An 18,555-nucleotide genomic window follows, 5' to 3' on the forward strand; every position below is an offset into this window, starting at 1 on the left:
ATAGCTCTTTGTGCCCCAGCAGCAATACAGAAAGATACCGACATTCGATCTTGCAATCTCACATTCACTCCCATTTTATGGGATTCCAATTAACCAAACTTCCTCTCATTCCCTCACATTGTATAAAATCCTAAGAAGCAAACCACTTCTGACTCCATATGGCCCTTCCCATACTCTCCCAAATAATAGAATCCCAACGGAATCAGAATGTCGAGTTCAAATGAACGAAAATGCTTCCTGTTCACTCATGCTGCACACAGGCACCATGTGCCAAACACTTTGCTGCTAGCGTTCCTCTTAATGGATTACATTCTTTTTCTATTCAATTCCACTGTAAGGTCCAGTGGAACAAGCTACATCCTGTTGCTCTTTGAGGCTGACCGTCCCAGTAAAAATCTCAATATTTTAATTGTTTTAACAGGCTGCTTTACTTCCTCTCTGTGTGCGGAGGAAGGGGAACTAATCCTGCGATGTCCAAGCACATTTAAAAAGAATCAACTCGATCAGAACAATTACATGGCTGCGTAGATAATTGCTGAAACAGTTGCTAAGCCATAGGCTTGAACTGCAATGTGCCAGCTCGGAGCATGGTGTAATTTAAATGATGAATTGAGGAATGCTTGTTCAGTCACCCTCAGTGCCTTGCTGTGGAAACACTCATCCAGCAATCAAAGCGCTATATATTTCAGTGATAATGACAGCTACTTTTTTTAAAAGTCCATTACAAGCTGAAGAAAGAAAAATCAATCATCTGAGCAGTTCTGAGATAGAGATTGCTGTATTTACACAGTGTGGTGATGGATCTGCCAGTTGACAGTATTAATGGCTCTCTCCTGTGCTCAGCAGGCGGACTGTCCTCTGCGCCACATGGAGCACAGGAGACATCAGAGATTAGGGGTAACCTGTGGGATTAGCAGCACAAAATCCGATTAATTTTATTTTTCTGATAATAGTCATCAAACCGAAAGGCTGAAATGTTACCACTGGTCACGCCGACAGGAGTTTCCCATCCTGCTGGCGTGGACAGAGAATTGGATGGGTGCCAAATTCTCCGACCATGCTGCAGCAGGAGTGTGACCTGAACAGCCAGTAACATTGCAACCAAAAACTGGTTGGGAACAAGGTTAGAGATTGTAGGAGTAAATATAGGCTGAAACAAATCTAAAAGATTGGACACTGGAAAACTGAATGTAAAAATCTAGAAAATGCTGACATGGCAGGTCTGGCAGCAACACCTCTGGAGGGAAAAACAGAGTTAAAGGCTGGAAACTTATGGCTATTCACACTGGCGGGATTTTCTTATCTCGCTGCAGTGAACAGTGATTTGGCTGGTTGCCAAATTCTCCGACGTCGCTGCAGCAGGAACATGGCATGAATGACTGCTAAGATCGCAGCTAACATTTCAAGTCAATGAATTTTCATCAGAACTGGAAAAAATTGGAGTCATCAAATATCCCAATGATCTTAATTCTGCATTGTCAAGGCTGGATTAACGGTCTGTACTCAGAAGGCAGTAGGCAAGAGTTGAACAGTGGTATGAAGATGGAATAATATTCTGGAATTTCACCTAATTACGGCTGAGGGTAAGGGAGTAATTAGCTAATGCTTTCCCACCGGGGGTTAAACGCCAAATTCATGGCAGAGTGGATTATACATGATCTAAAGAAGTAGGACTGATGGGCCAAATTGGGCTTTGTCGTTCAATGTTTTTTTAATATCCTCATGATGCAGAAGGAATCCGTTACATAGCAACTTCTGTTTTAGAGTGGTTTGGGAGCTGGGGATATGTAAAATTGATTTTGTGCCATTAATTATTTACTTAATTACACATGTACTAATTTGGTGAATGCTGGTGAGGAAACGTGTACTCAGTTGAGTTGGATAGCAACATTGTTAACAAGCTTATTTTGTCCATCAGGACTAATTGCAAAATTACACTTAAGCCAAAACATTTTAAAAAAATACTTTCAGTGCCTTTCTAATTCACACCATTAATTATCATTTGCAATGGATCCACTCATTGACATCATCTGTAACAGATTTGTAACATCAGTTCTTCAATACAGCGTTATGAAGTTCAAACTGTAGCCTATATTTGAAGGACTATAGCTTTCACTGTTCAAATGAACATAGAATGAGAATTTCATGCACTTACTATTACACCACATTGAAATCCTAACTATTTTTTGAGTCTAATGTCTACTCACACAAGTAGAGCTGACAGGTTCAAAATGCCAATAATGGTACATAATAACTCTCCAGATTTTAAATTGAGCATATCACTTCCTTTACATAAGTATGCATGTCAAATTGTCGCACTTGGAAATTCTTGAAAGAAGGTCAGTGGGTATATGCACTGTTCACATTGTTACTGCTATTATTAATAGCTATGTCCTAGGTTTAATCCCTGCTTTGTGCCGAATTGGTCAATCTTAGCCAAAGGTAAATACCATTGGGTTGGCAAGGAGAAAAATTAGTTAGGGTTCTGCTGCTAGTCATTATCAATTGACCCTTCAGGGTGGCAGGGGAGTGGGGGCTGGGGGGGGTGGTGTGTGGTAGGAGGTAGTTGAGTGGTTGGAGGGGAATTGCCAACTTGTATTTCAGAGGGAGGAGTACACCTATTATCCAGCCCCACTACTCCAACTCATGTCATTAATTTTAAAATTCAACTTATTTAGTTTAATTATTTATTAGTCACAAGTAGTCGTACATTCACACTGCGATGAATTTATTGTGAAAATCCCCTAGTCGTTACACATTTCGGTGCCTGTTTGGGTACACTGAGGGAGAATCTAACCTGTACATCTTTTGACTGTGGGAGGAAACCAGAGTACCTGGAGGAAAGCCACGCAGACACAGGGAGACTGTGCAGACTCTGCACGGTGACCCAAGCTGGGAATTGAATGTGAGGCCCGGGTGCTCTGAGGTAACAGTGCAAAATGGTTAATTGTTTAATCTTTACTGACACTCAGAATAAAAGAGAATTTAACCAGTCTGCCTCAATAAACTAATGTTTCTTTTTTAACAACTTACAAGAACTGGTTAACACACAATTGTACTCTGGCATTTGCACTCTGCACTTGGGCTGAGTGACAGAGGGAAGCCAGCAATTAGGGCTTGGCACTGTTGGGGGGGGCGGTGGAGGTGGCGGAATTGGGGTTGGCAGGAGATCAGTGGGGGGGGGGTCAAAGCTGGGCCCAGGTATTATTGGGAGCCCAGCGACTGGGCCATGTGGGGCCACTGCCCATGCGCTGATCTCAGCAGTGATAGATCACCACCTCATGTGCAATGACCCACTCAGCGCTATGCTGCTGGCCTCTGCAGCAGGAATAAGCTCCACCAACTGAATTTTGACATGATATACACGAGTGCATTCTGCAGTGCTCAGAATGTGGGAGATTCTTCTCTGAATTCCCACTGAAAAACCAGCGTGATTAACTCCAGTTTTCGCGCGAATTCGACACTTAGAATTTTTTCAGGAGAATTGCCTCCAAGACTTTCCAACATATGTGTTACTCAGTATGACCTACCTAAGAAAGCCCCACTTTTCTTTCTCTGGTGGAAGATAAATAGAATCGCAGAATATCATTTTAATCACCTGTAAGTAGGCAGAGTCATCTTTACACCAGCAGTGGAAGATTGTAAATAATTTTCTCCAGAAAAAGAATGACAATCTTTTCTCCCCGTTTTTTCTGTTTCTCACTTTGTCCATCCAGGCCCCTCTTACACTCTCCTGGTGTCATGTCTCCTTTTATTTCTCCCACCTCGGAACCCTGCACTCCCAAATCCTTACCCTAACCCTTTGGCATCCCTGGATTTTCCCATTCTCCTGCTGTCATCCCAAGCTTGCCTCATTTTTCACTAACCAATTTTGCAGCCATTTCCTTGGCCTGGCTATTTCATATGTACTCATTAATCACTACAACTGAAGAGTCATATGTATTTGAAACATTAACTTTGCTTTTGTCTCCACAGATGCTGCTAGACCTGCTGAGTTTTTCCAGCATGTTCTGATTTTATTTCAGATTCAAGTTAGCACTGCTGCCTCACAGTGCCAGGGACCCGGGTTTGATTCCCGGCTTGGGTCACTGTCTATGTGAAGTTTGCACATTCTCCCCGAGCCTGCGTGGGATTCCTCCGGGTGCTCCGGTTTCCTCTCTCACTCCAAAGATGTGCAGCTTAAGTTGATTGGTCATGCTAAATTGCCCCTTTAATGTCAGGTGGTTAATAGAGTAAATAAGTAGGGTAATAGAGATAGTAACTGGGATGGGATTGTGGTCAGTGCAGACTTGATGGGCTGAATGGCATCCTTCTGCCCTGTAGGGATTCTATGATTGCAGTAGTTTTGTTTTTATTTTACAAATAAATATCTGATCTCTTATCCTTCTCCATCCATATCCCCATTCCCCTTTCCAAACAAAGTTCCTTCTGTGACTACCCCAGGACAAAACTCTTGCCCAAGTTAAGAACTGCGATGTTGTCAATGGCCCTTTGTTCACAAAAACACTTCTGCATTTACTGAAATGCTCAATAACACTTACCTCTTCACTTGATGTCCTTGGCCCCATTAAAACTGTTATCCTCTCTCAGTTTGGTCATTTTCCCAGTATGGCTCTCATCTTCATCTAACTGTGCTCTCGCCTCAGTTCATTAGCTGTTGACACTGTCATCCATACCTTGGTAACCTCTAAACATAACATAAGAACATAAGAACATAAGAAATAGGAGCAGGAGTAGGCCATCTAGCCCTTCGAGCCTGCCCCGCCATTCAATAAGATCATGGCTGATCTGTCGTGGCTCAGTTCCACATTCCCGCCCTCTCCCCATAACCCTTAATCCCTTCTCTTATCAAAAACCCATCAACCCGCGTCTTAAAAATATTTAGCGAGGTAGCCTCCACCACTTCAACGGGCAGAGAATTCCAGAGGTTCACCACCCTTTGAGTGAAGAAGTTCCTCCTCAACTCCGTTCTAAACCGCCCCCCCTTTATCTTGAGGCTGTGCCCCCTAGTCCTACTATCCTTTCTGAGCGGGAAGAGCCTCTCCACCTCTATCCTATCCATCCCATTCATCATCTTATACGTCTCAATGAGATCTCCCCTCATTCTTCTAAACTCTAACGAGTACAAGCCTAGTCTATTCAGCCTCTCCTCATAGCTCAATCCCCTCAACTCTGGCATCAGCCTAGTAAACCTCCTCTGCACTCCCTCCAAGGCCAAAATATCCTTGCGTAAGTACGGCGCCCAAAACTGCACACAGTACTCCAGCTGCGGCCTCACCAATGCCCTATACAGCCGCAGCAAGACCTCCCTACTTTTATATTCAATCCCCCTCGCTATGAAGGCCAGCATCCCATTCGCCTTCCTGACCACCTGCTGCACCTGCAAGCTGGGTTTTTGCGACTCATGCACAAGGACCCCAAGGTCCCTCTGCACCGTCGCCTGCTGCAGTTTTTCGCCACGTAAGTAATAATCCTTCCTACCATTATAAACATGATTATTCCAAAGCTCTCATGGGCTAACTTCCATGTTCCACTGTGAACAAACTTAAGGTCATCCAAAACTCCGTTTCTTTGTATCATAACTTGCAATAAATGCCACTCGCCTCTTCAAATCGCTCCACAGTATTGCCTCTTATCTTTCTAACCTCCTCTACCACCTCTAGTTTTAGAACCCTCCAAGATATCTGAGCTTTAATACCTTTAGTCAAGTGACAATTGTTTTGTTTGTTATTTTGGATAGCAAAATATTCAAGGGCAGGTGACATCGCAGCCAGGTCCGATTCTGCCCTTAGCCAACGTTGCACCAGAACTCTCGGGATGGTTTTCAGGAGCTTCTTGGCTGCTTCTTTATCCTCCCTAATCCTGGAATGCTAAAGACAATCCTCATTATTTTCAGTGAGGCCTAGGGACTGAACCTACCAACCTGTAACAGATTAGATGTCCTATTTCCACATTAAGCAATTGAGTATCTGACTACAGATCCTCTTGTGACCTTAATATGCAATTTATGAACACTGGCATTCAATGCTTGATGAATGCAACTATTCTACATCTCTCAAACCATCAAAATTGTTGGGCTACCAATGATTTTTTTGGAGCTTAGGAGATGTTTCTTTTAATCATTATGATGTCGGAGGGAGACTAATTATGTCGACTTAGAGTTTAAAATAAGATAGAAAACTTCAGATAGCAATGATAGAAGTAGTAGTGACAAAATAAAAAGTCAAGAAAGGCTGTTATTTCAGAATCCTTACAGTGCAGAAGGAGGTCCTGGACTGAGAGAGAGTGTTGCAGGGTTAGAAGTGAGAGGACATAGTTTGTTAGAAAATAGCATTTATTGATTACCTCAATGGACTCCTGTATGGCCTCCAACTTTCTATCTTCCATAAACATGAGGTCATCTAAAACTCTGCTAGCCTTGATTGCACCATATTTCTTACACCCATCATGCATGTGCTTATTGACCTACATTGTCTTCAGGTTACGAAAAGTCTTGCTCTTAAGCTTCTCATCCTTATTTCTCATCCTTATGGCTTCATCTTTTCCAATACCCATATTCTTCCAGCCACACAACCCTTCAAGATATGTGAGCCCTCCAATTCAAGTCCTTTGGGCATCCCCAATTTTTATTGTTTCACCACTGCAACCATGTTTTCAGGTCCCAAAGCCTAAATTCCGGAATTTCTTCAGTAAGCCTCTCCACCTCTTTTTTCATTTTAAGAAGCTGCTTGTGACATAACAGCATAAGGAATTCTACTTCCTTGACCAGGCTTTTTGTCATCTGCTGTAACACCTCCATATGTGGCTCATCATCAAATTTTGTTTAAAGTTTATTTATTAGTATCAGAAGTAGGCTTACATTAACACTGCAATGAAGTTACTGTGAAAATCTCCCATTCGCCACACTCTGGCACCAGTTTGGGTACACTGAGGAAGAATTTAGCATGGTCAATGCACCTAACCAGCAAATCTTTTGGACTGTGGGAGAAAACTGGAACAAACCCATGCAGACACGGGGAGAACATGCAGACTCCACACACACAGTGATCCAAGCTGGGAATTGAACCCAGATCCCTGGCATTGTGAGGCAGCAGTACCCACTCTACCACCAAGCTGCCCCATGATAACTCTCCTGCAAAGTGACGTGGAATGTTTTACTATATTAAACTGTTATATAAATAGAAGTTGTTGCTATTATAACCTGGTTCTGAAATGTGTGAACAGATTGAAAATGTGATATTAAGCCTGTTGAAGTTGCCTTTTTCATGGCCTACAGATTCCAAGGATCTGTGGATCAAAAGCACAGGAGCGAGAAGTAGTTCATCTCTGAAAAAGCAAAAAGTTTTTTGGCTTCTTATTAACCCAGACAAACTGCTGGAGGAGCAATAGTTGCTTCAGGCTTCTGTCATGTTCCAGCATGGAGTCTGAAAAATGACTGGAGAACAACATGGCTTTGTGTGCACGACTTAGCAGACACCTTCAATGACTTTGAAATGATTATACTATAATTAGAAAGCTCAGACATGTTGGTACTTTCTGCAGGGAATGAGTAAGAAATGCTGTTCAACATTTAACTAAGACTGAGATGTAAGGAAATGTGACAGAGAAAGATTCACAAGGAGACAAGGGAATAAAAGAGCCAGACAGAAAATTAACAAGACAGAAAGAAAGAAGTCAGAGAAACATAGATTTGCGACGGGAATTTGCTCTTGGGTTGTCCTTCATGTAACTTTGGCAGAAGATTGGCAAAAATCTCAGGTACATCAGAAGAACGGAGTTTCTGCTGATCATTTGCCGAAGTTTTTGCAAAATACTGGGAAAGACCCTGAGGAATTGACCAGCAAGAAATAATGTTGTAGATTTTCAGCAGAGTTTTGTGGGTCTTTTGCTGAAAATTTGATGCAATATCAGCTGAAATGTTTTTCTGCTGGAGTTTCTACTGGTCTTCAACTGAAGTCAGAGCAGGAGATCAGGCAAACCCTGGAGAAATTATATTCCAGTGATTGAAACAGCAGGCAAACAGAGAGAGAGATGGGGTCCAAATAGAGACAGAAACAGAGATGGAGACAGAAATAAAAGCCAGATATTACAGCCCCTATTGTCCATGGGATAATACAGTCCTGCCAAACGGAATGGAGGTTTAAATGGCTGGCCACATCTACGTGAGGGGGGGTGGGGGTGGGGGTGGGGGCACACCACATTGGGATTGTAAAATCCTGTTTATAAGCTTATAATTTAATTTAATAAATTAATGGATGAACATATAGAATGATGTTTCTCCATCCACTATGTCAATACAGACATTTTTTTATATTTCAAATTAATTAATGTCTCCAATAAAATTACACACAGGGGATTTTATACACATGCATTTAGTGCTTGTCTACTTCTATGGACAGCAATGATTTCTAAGTTATTGTAAAAGCAAAAGAGAGTGAGACAGAGAGTGAGAGATGGGGAGAAAACACTTCATATTAATCTGCCATTAATGTCACCACTGAAAACAGGCTGGCCTCATACATTAACATACCACAGTACTCTATTTAAGATAAGGTTCAGCTGAAATATACCATGAAGTGAGATGATATGTAACCAAAAACAAGCTCTTAACCTAAATAACTCATTAATGCTTTTTAGATTCCTTTGCTCTTAATGTCTACTTACCTAATGAAAAACTCTACACTGCAGCCCCTGTTCTTTCATGAATATATGTTCAGAAACTTGGCTTTCATCCCCAAAGTGGCCCTGAGAGTTGACCCCTGCATGCTGTCTGCCAGTAAGGGAGAGTGCGCTGGCATTTCACTGGCCAAGTAAAACAATTCCAAAATTAAAGAAAAACAAAAAGCTTCAGGCTTTCATTCCAAACTCCAAACCGACTTCTAAGTGAATTGAGAGAGAAAGCTCTGACACTCACAAATGGGTTGAGATAATTAGGAGCAGTCAATGCAGGTCATTCTGATGCAGACAATGTGGAGCAAATGCTCCTTAAAATACATAGCTAGCCCAATTGATTTATGTAATTTCTTGGCATAATCTGGTCAGAGCTTGTGGTTGCTGATGGTATCAGGCAACGTACTGCCAAATTAGAACAGATTGGATCCAGCTCATCTGCTTTAAGCTCCAAATAATCTACCTTATGCACTTAACCTCCTTTCAGGACTCTCATTGTGCTCCACATCACATATGCACAGTTTGCAAGCACAGAGATCTTGGCACAGGTTCATGTTCGGAGGGTGCTGCCCTGAGGATCCTTCATATTGATTTTGAAGCTCACAAAAGCACCTGATTGAATATAGCCAAGGAGACCTCCCACTGATTACCACCTCCCACCTTCCCTCAGCTGTGGAATCAGTACTCCTCCATGTTAAACATCATTTGGGAGATGAACTGAAGGTAGCAAGGACGTAGAATGTTCTACTGGCTGTGAGATGGAATTCAATGCTAGCCATCAAGAGTGGCTCAGTAGCACTAATTGAATTGGCTGAGTTCTAAAGGACATATTTGCTAGATTGGCCCTAAAAACCAACAAGAGGAGAAAAATCCCCCTGACCTCACCTCACCAATTGCAAATACATTTATCAGGGTAGGAGTACCACTGCAGAGTCCCTGTGGAGACAAAGTCTCATCTTCACGTTGTGGGTAAGGTGCATCACACTGTTTGGCACTATTATCATGCTAAACAAGACAGATTCAGAACAGCTGTAGAAGCTCAAAACTGGTTTCCATTAAGGCACTGTGAGCCATCAGCAGCAGCAGGAGCAGAATTGTATACAACCACAATCTATAATTCCATGGCTTGAAATATCCACTGTCATCAAATGAGGGGATCAATCCTGGTTCAGTAAGGATTGCAGGCGAGTATGCCTGGATTAACACCGGGCATCCATAAAAATGAGGTGTCAACCTGGTAATATGATAATACAAGACAACTTCCATGCCAAACAATATCAACAACATGTGATATAGACAGAGCTAAGCAAATCCACAGCCAACACATCATGCAGTCCTGCCACGTCCAGCCGTGAATGGTGATAGGCAATTAACAACTCATTGGAAAAGGAGGCTCCACAAATATACCCATCCTCATTGCTGGGGGAACCCACTAGTCCTGTGCAAAAGATTAGGCTGATGAATTTGCAACCAGCTTCAGCTGAGGTCCTCCAGTATCACATATATATCATCCACTAATTCGATTCACTCCATGTGATATCAAGAAACAGCTGTGGGCACTGGGGACTGCAAAAGCCATGGACCTTGATAATATTCCAACAATTGTAACAAAGACTTGTTCTCCAGATCTAGCCACAATCCTGGTCAAGCTGTTCCAGCACTGGCACTTACCTAGCTTTGTGGAAATTTCTCAGGTACTGTTTGCAGAATGCAGGACAAATTTAATCCAGTCAGTTACCACTGCATCAATCTACTCTTGATCATCAGCAAAGTGATGTAAAGTATCATTGACAGTGCTATCAAGCACTCTGACACAACAGCTGCATACTCACTGATATCAGTTTGGGTTCTACCAGGGCCTTTCAATTACTAATCCTATTTATGTTTGGTCCAAACATAAACAAATAGCTGAAATCAAAGGGATATGAGAGTGATGATCCTTGACATCAAGGCAGAATTTGATGAGTGTGGTAACAAGGAACTTGAGCAAAACTGAAATCAATGGGAATTGAGGGAACACTCTCGTGGGTGGAGTCATATTTAGCACAAAGGAACATAGCTGTGTTTTTTGAAGAGCAATATCTCAGTTGCAGGACATCATGGCAGGAATTCCTTACGTTAGTGTCCTAGGCCCAATCACCTTCAACTGTTTCATCAATGAACTTCCCTCCATCATAATGTCAGAAGATGGAATATTCTCTAATGATTGCATAATGTTCAACACCAATTGTGACTCTTCAGATACTAATGTAATACACTTCCATGTGCAAAAAAATGTGGACAACATTCAGGCTTGGATCTTCTCAAGGCCAAACAGAGTAGTCTACAATTACTGATCTAGCCAGTGATGCCCATATCCTCTTGCAAGATCAAACGGGCCATCAGGTTAGTATCTCATCTAAGCTATGCTCCCGGTACGGAATCTCGACTGACAAAAGTGTGGGTCGGAGAATGGGTTGTAACACCATGGCATGGATTCACTGACCTACAGCTGCTGGTAGTGAATCTCCACAGTGGCTGTAAGGCCTTGTGAAGTTAGCTTCTAGATCAGATCTAATTATTCACAATGAAGATATTCAAATACCGGAAGCAGTACAGAAAAGAACCATGAAGCAGGTCCCTCCTATCAGAAATCTCTTTGATTCCTCCCTATGACTTTTAAGGAAAGGATGGAAAAACATTGACTTTTCATCCATCCAGTTGTCCAATTAGTAATACCCAATTGCCAAAATTTATACACAAAAATTGGGTATTATACCTTCAAACATTAATTATTTCAGGAGAAGAAGAGAAATAGACTAAGGGAAATAGAAGTATTGAAGAACTCTTCAATATAGTCAGTGCTGTACTATGATGTAATTCACACTATTTTGAGGTTTAGGAAAAATTACATGATGTAACATATGTCAGAATTAATATTATAAAAGCTTTTTGTCTTATATCATGGAATTGAAGTGAATTGTATTATATGAATATTTCTAAATGACACACATGCTTCCCAATACTATTGCTCCCCCTTTCCTTTGCATCCAGGATGACAGACTTCATTATGCCCAATGGCTTACTGCATTAGTTTTTTTTAAACATCTTTTCGGTTTAACTTAGACACCTGTTGAATACTGAGTGGAGCTTTTATTGTGCAATTTCCATCTACCCTTCCTCCCCTGATAACCAGGCTGAAGGGCTTCAAGGTCATTGTGTTGACAGGTGAGGACATTAAAGTGAGTTCATAGTATGGAATTTCAGGAATGTTGCTGCGAACATCTCATTTTACAGAATTCCATAATTTTCATCTAATATTACTCCTCCTGTTTTACGTTTTACTAATCACAAGTAAAAGCAAGTTCTCCTAAAGAGGGCGGGAGCAGGAGTTCTGCATTTTCAAGTGTGATTTTTATTTTTTATTTCACATGTAAGTTGAAGTTGTGGTTGTCTGAGAGTACAGCAGTTCTATTATTTTCCTATTTTAAGCCCTCCTCTTCTAATGCTGACCATTGTTGGTGCATAGCACTGTAGCTGTAAAGGTTGTCCCTGGTGTAATTGTGACTACAGTAATTGTAGTATCTATTGTAATTAAACATGGTGCATTCATGGTCAATTACCTCCTGCAACACCCATGGTGCTGAAAGCAATTTTCATTGGCACTTCCAGGTTCCCTGCTGTCCTGATATTCTAGCAATATTTGGGGCAGTATGATTGATAGCTCTGCTCCGACTATATTAATGGGCTGGATATTACCTTTCTCGATAGGGTGAGGGAGGCTGAAAAAAAACCTGGGGGCAGTTCATTCGTTCTCACCTCTGCTGTCGCTGCATATCCAACCAAGCATTGGATGGCCAATTGGTGGCCATCTGTGGGGGGAAGGAGGCCAATTCTAGGTGAAGAAAAATGCTTGTTTCCCAATCACAAATCTTTCCCCTTGCTCCATTCCAAACTTACAGTTATTATCAGGGACAATGTTTTTCAGCACTGCTCTTAAATATACAATATAGCCAGCTCTTCTGAGTTATTGTATAACAATAATGTTGAATTTTTGTTGCAGTGATATATGCAAGGAGTTGAATCACATCTTGTTGTGAATATATAACTAGTGGGCTCTGAGAGACTGTGATGCAAAGAGGGGCTCCATGCCCAATCAGTACTGTAGATCAGGACACCGTGAGACAAGCAGGCAGTACTATGGTCACGGCAAGAGTTGTAAATGTCCTCATCTCTCCAATCCAGTCTTACTTTTCATTTAAAGTGCATAAATATTTTAAAAAGTCATTTAAAAACATACAGACGTTGCCATCTTTCCCAGAAGAATCAGCTAGAATATTCAAGTATGGCTTAAGAAATAGGAGCAGGAGTAGGCCATCTAGCCCTTCGAGCCTGCCCCGCCATTCAATAAGATCATGGCTGATCTGTCGCTGCTCAGTTCCACTTTCCCGCTTTCTCCCCATAACCCTTAATCCCCTCTCTTATCAAAAACCCATCAACCCGCGTCTTAAAAATATTTAGCGAGGTAGCCTCCACCACTTCAACGGGCAGAGAATTCCAGAGATTCACCACCCTTTGAGTGAAGAAGTTCCTCCTCAACTCCGTTCTAAACCGCCCCCCTTTTATCTTGAGGCTGTGCCCCCTAGTCCTACTGTCTTTTTTGAGCGGGAAGAGTCTCTCCACCTCTATCCTATCCATCCCATTCATCATCTTATACGTCTCAATGAGATCTCCCCTCATTCTTCTAAACTCTAACGAGTACAAGCCCAGTTTATTCAGCCTCTCCTCATAGCTCAATCCCCTCAACTCCGGTATCAGCCTAGTAAATCTCCTCTGCACTCCCTCCAAGGCCAAAATATCTTTGCGCAGGTGCGGCGCCCAAAACTGCACACAGTACTCCAGCTGCGGCCTCACCAATGCCCTATACAGCTGCAGCAAGACCTCCCTACTTTTATATTCAATCCCCCTCGCTATGAAGGCCAGCATCCCATTCGCCTTCCTGACCACCTGCTGCACCTGCAAGCTGAGTTTTTGCGACTCATGCACAAGGACCCCGAGGTCCCTCTGCACCGTCGCCTGCTGCAGTTTTTCGCCACGTAAGTAATAGTCCTTCCTACCATTCTTCCTACCAAAGTGGACCACCTCACACTTGCCAACATTAAATTCCATTTGCCATTTCCTGGCCCATTCACCCAGCCTATCTAGATCCTTCTGCAGACTCTCCACACCCTCCGCACAATTTGCCGTTCCCCCAATCTTGGTGTCATCAGCAAATTTCGACACCCTACACTCGGTTCCCTTCTCCAGATCATCTATATAAATGGTAAAAAGCTGAGGCCCCAGCACCAACCCCTGGGGCACTCCACTAGTCACCAACTGCCAATCCGAATAGCACCTGTTGACCCCCACTCTCTGCCTCCTATTTGAGAACCAATCCTCTATCCACGCTAACACCCTACCCCCAACTCCATGTCCCTCGACCTTCTGCAATAACCTCTTGTGAGGTACTTTGTCAAACGCCTTCTGAAAATCTAGAAAGACCACATCCACCGGCTCTCCTCTATCCACTGCCCTAGACACATCCTCATAGAACTCCAGTAAATTTGTCAGACACGACTTCCCTTTAATGAAACCGTGCTGCGTCTGCTCTCTCAAGCAATTCCCTTCAAGATGCCTCGCAATTTCCTCCTTAATGACAGACTCTAACATTTTACCTACCACAGACGTTAAACTAACCGGCCTATAATTCCCCGCCTTTTGCCTGGCACCCTTCTTAAACAACAGCGTAACATTAGCCGTTTTCCAATCATCCGGCACTTCCCCGGAATCCAGCGACGTCTGGAAAATAACCACCAAGGCATCCACTATCACCTCCGCCATTTCTTTCAGAACCCTCGGATGCATTCCATCCGGTCCTGGGGACTTGTCCACAATCAGCCCCTCCAGTCTGTCGAGCACCGCCTCTCTAGTAACAGTAATGTCATTAAGACCCTCCAGTCCTACCACCTTTCCATCACTAACACCCGGCAAATTATTCACGTCCTCCTCCATGAAGACAGAAACAAAAAAGTTATTCAATACCTTAGCCATATCCTCATCTCCTACCACTAGGTCCTCTTTCTCATCCTCTAAAGGACCAACATTCACCCTAGCCAGCCTCTTCCTTTTTATATATTTATAAAAACTCTTGCTATCCTTTTTTATATTAAGCGCTAGCCCAGCTTCATAGTTTCTCCTACCCTTCTTTATCAACTTCTTTGTCAATCTTTGTTGACATTTAAACCTCTCCCAATCCTCTTCTCACCCACCACTCTTAGCTACTCTAAATTCCTCCGCTTTTAATTTAACACTTTCCTTCACCTCCTTCGTTATCCACGTGCCTTTTCTACCACCCTTGAGCCGCCTAGTTATAGCAGGTGTAAAAGACTCCCAAACGTTTCTCTGCCTGGCCTCCTAAAACTAGCAATGGAACATTGTGGACAATTGGGTTGTTAATAAGCTTAATAAATTGTTAATTAATTATTTCTAAATGGCAGATGGCCAGACATTTTGGTTCCTTCTATGTTATTGGAGTCTGGCATGATTAACACCAAATTGCCTGTCGTTGCTGGGAGGTGGGCAGGCAATGCACCCGATATGGGAACATAAAATCCAATCCAACAATGCTGATTCCTCCACCATGAAACACTAAACTTAAGTCCCATTTTTGCTAGACCTTAACAGTTGGGATGTGACCAAAGAGATTTGAGTGCCAACAATCCTCTACACTTTGTGGAATGAAAAGAAACAGATGTTCACTTTTGCGGAAGAGGAAATGTTGAAGGTCCCTTCTGTTATGTGTTCACTGGGTGTTGTATATCTTATTTATCTCAGAGAAATACAAAACTTTGAAATATCTCAAAAATTGCAGGAGCTTTTGCAAGGAGACCCGGGGCGAATTTCCCAGTTCAATCCAACAAGGGGATCAAAGTGGACAAGGGCGGACCATGGAAATGCCTGTTGAGCTCGGGCAGAATTGTTTGGTTTCAAGGTGAGCTTGGTCAGAAAATCCTGCCCCCGGCTTCTTTCTGGAACTTTTTCTGATTCCTTTATTCTCTAGCTCCATGCATAGACTTAAGGAATCAAGTAAGTATACAAGGATCAGTTACCGGACTAGCATAATCAAACATAGATGATACCAACCATTGAACATTATGCCTGACTTTTATTTACCAGCTGGGTGTGTTGAGTCAGGGGAATTCCCAGCTTCACAAACCAGCCTTTGAAATACGGTTGCGGGGACATCAAAGTTTTGGCACGGTTAGGGAGGTGGGGGGCTGTGGGGGTGGACGGAATAGGTTAGAAGTTTCTGGAGGAACTGTTGGGGTTGTCATGTATGGAATTGAGCTGGGCATGAAGTCTGACTCGGGAATCTGGCACTGCGTCCGAAATTTTAGAATTAAAAATGAAACATGAAACATTCTGCTAGCCCTCATCACCCTCCACACACACACTACCCATGCCCCATTCATGCCAACTCATGCCCCCACTCACCTCTCCAATGCCTTCATATCCTCAAAGTGTTGGTGAATCTGACTAAATATATGCAACCAAATGTGTTTGGGGCTGTAGCATTTTTACTAACAGGTTAGGTTGAATCTACATAAGGGGAAATTAGTTTCCTTTATTGGAGTCAAGTATTGTTCCTTACAGAATTGGGCAGCGTTAGTGGCGGGTTTGGTGTTTCAATGTGCATTGTTCAGTTTTTCTAAAATACTGTTGTATCCTGAAAGATGTTTGAGATTGGGGTATCTTAGCAACCTTGTGCAAATTGATCTCATGCAGCGATTTTTGCTTGAGGACTTGAGTTTTTCTCACATCAATTCTAAAGATTCATCATTAAAAATAAACCTTCGAAGGTGAGAGGCCATGGAGAGATTATGGATCAGATAGATGGTGAGACAGGGAGTGTGACCATTACATTGACCTCTAGAACTTGGAGTCCCCGCAACCTCTAGAGCTTGTCCCTTTCAGCTACCAGCTGCCTAAGCCCTGGGAAACCCAAGCCCAACCATTAAATTTAAAGCATAGTTAAAATTTGAGCCAAGTAACTTCATTAAGGTATTTAAATTAGGGATCCGTCTCCGCAGTGTAGGTTAACTGCCCACATCCCAACCCATTTCTGTTCAAAGCAGAAATTGGAGGCAGTATGGTTTTGTGTTTCACTATTTTCCAGGGGAGGCGATAGGTTAGTGTTATTATCGCTAGTCTATTAGTCGAGAAGCTCAGCTATGTTCTGGGGATCCAGTTTCGAATCCAGCCATGGCAAATAGTGGAATTTGAATTCAATAAAAATATTTGGAATTATGAACCCACTCATGACCATGAAATCATTGTCTAGTTCCTTTAGGGAAGGAAATCTGCCGTTCTTACCTAGGCTGGTCTACATGTGACTCCAGGGCCACAGCGACGTGGCTGACTCTTAACTTCCCCCAAGGGCAACAAGAGATGGGCAATAAAACCTGGCCAGCAAGCCAGTCCATGTCCCAAGAATGAATAAATAAAAAAAACCTCTCTTTTGCCCGCCTGGGGAAATAAATTTACTCCCATCAACTCACCCATTTCAATACTTCAATATCAAAAGTTGATATCTCCGAAGCTCTCAGTTGATGTATGACAACTAGAAATTATTTTTCCCAGATGGTAGAACAAAAAAATGATTCATCAGCTTGTTTAGGCGATTGGAAAACAGCTCTAACCCCCTCTGTTGAAAAACCCTTTGACATATGCCTGTGAAGCAGTAGATAAAAAGATAAAATCACCTAAATGTTAGCCTGATTTTTTTTAACAGGATGACACACACGCACCTTCAGGCAGAATGACTGAAAGAAAAAAGCTAGAGGGACAGGAGATTCTGTCCACAGCTCTAGGGTAGAAGATGGAAGAGTTAGTCTGTTAAAGTCAAATAAGGTGACCTACTTAAGTCGGGTGGTGGAGTGAATTCCTTATTTTACAAATAGGTACGTTTAAATTTAAGGCACTCAGCCTGCTTAAAGGAGTGACTAATGCCCTGAGAAGATATCTATTATGGACTCAAATCATAACACAAGTCAAAAGTCTATTCATAATATTGGTATTACTGCTCTCACTATTGAGACACACTGTGTACACATAATAGAAACATAACACCCATTTTTTGGTTGCGGTTGTTAATCAAATGTAATGTATCTTATTTCTAAAACATAAGGCGAGGGATGCAGTTCATCAGTGAATGGGGGAGAGGGAAGGTTAAAGTTGTTTAAAAGTACAGATCCCTGGACAGTTCCTAATGTAGCTGGTCCCATGATAGCTGACCCGGGAGAGAACTCGCCTTTGAAGATTAAAAAAACTTCAATGAAAGAAGTGAAAGAATCATAATTAGTTGTAACATTTTGGAGCAGTGAGGATCCAGTCATAGGAAGTATCATTCTATATTCTCGTGAGGCATTTTTAAAGTGGCTCTAAGATTTTTTAAAAAACACTGACATTTATTGGATTTTTCCCCCTTCTGTTGGTAAAAAGCAAAGATGAGTCTCTTTTCCCTGGATTGCAGATGAGCTCTTTTGCCTCAAGGCAGGCTTTGTTCAGATGTATGATTACATGTAGCACAGAGAATTGACAGAAGGCTATGATCACAGCCCTATCGCTGTTACCAACTACCATCTGCACTCCAACAATGGCATCCTGGCTGGAAAATTGGGGCTGGAAATGGGAGATGGGAAGAGCCAGCAAAGTGTCCTTTAGTTTAGTTTATAAACTCTCAATATTGGCTGGAGCTCTTTGCTGCCAAATGAACTATTCCTATTTACGAAACAAAGCCTGTTGCTTCGGATGCAGGAAAGCTCTAAAGTAACATCAACAATTGAGATGCTAACAATATTATTAAAT

Source organism: Carcharhinus amblyrhynchos, chromosome 4 (genome assembly GCF_965287045.1).
Source record: "Carcharhinus amblyrhynchos chromosome 4, sCarAmb.v2.hapA, whole genome shotgun sequence".
Classification (NCBI taxonomy): domain Eukaryota; kingdom Metazoa; phylum Chordata; class Chondrichthyes; order Carcharhiniformes; family Carcharhinidae; genus Carcharhinus; species Carcharhinus amblyrhynchos.